This window comes from Pteropus vampyrus, unplaced genomic scaffold, assembly GCF_000151845.1.
Source record: "Pteropus vampyrus isolate Shadow unplaced genomic scaffold, Pvam_2.0 Scaffold304, whole genome shotgun sequence".
NCBI classification, from domain to species: Eukaryota; Metazoa; Chordata; class Mammalia; order Chiroptera; family Pteropodidae; genus Pteropus; species Pteropus vampyrus.
In genome coordinates, this window is record NW_011889085.1 from 463,059 (window position 1) to 463,396 (window position 338).

The 338-nt window shown below is 63.0% G+C and overlaps 1 protein-coding gene across 1 annotated transcript in view; it reads right to left on the minus strand.

Annotated features, from left to right (window-relative positions):
- Positions 1 to 338, minus strand: part of OLFML2B (olfactomedin like 2B) — a 17,977-nt gene that overhangs the window by 13,048 nt on the left and 4,591 nt on the right. The window lies entirely within an intron of this gene.

Here is a 338-nt window from a genome sequence, read left to right on the forward strand (position 1 = left end):
CCATGGCCTCCGGGGGGGCCAGTGGCTTGGAGCTGGGGCTGTGCACGCATCCAGGCCAACGGTGACACTGTGGCTCGTTCAAATGAGCCAGGCTTTGGAATCACTGGCCACAGCCTCTCGCCACACTGGACGGGCCGGGCATGCCTCTGTGGACCGTCCAGGACACCCGTGAGAACCGAAGCCGTGAGAAGGCCGTCTCATTCGGGAAGCCCAGTGTGTGGTCTCGCTGGACGGGCGGTTGTTCCCAACAGGTGTCATCAGGGGTGGCCAGGTGCTGTCCTTAGAATGGATTCTGGGGGACCATCTGGGTCACATGCCACTGATGCCATCGCAACGCC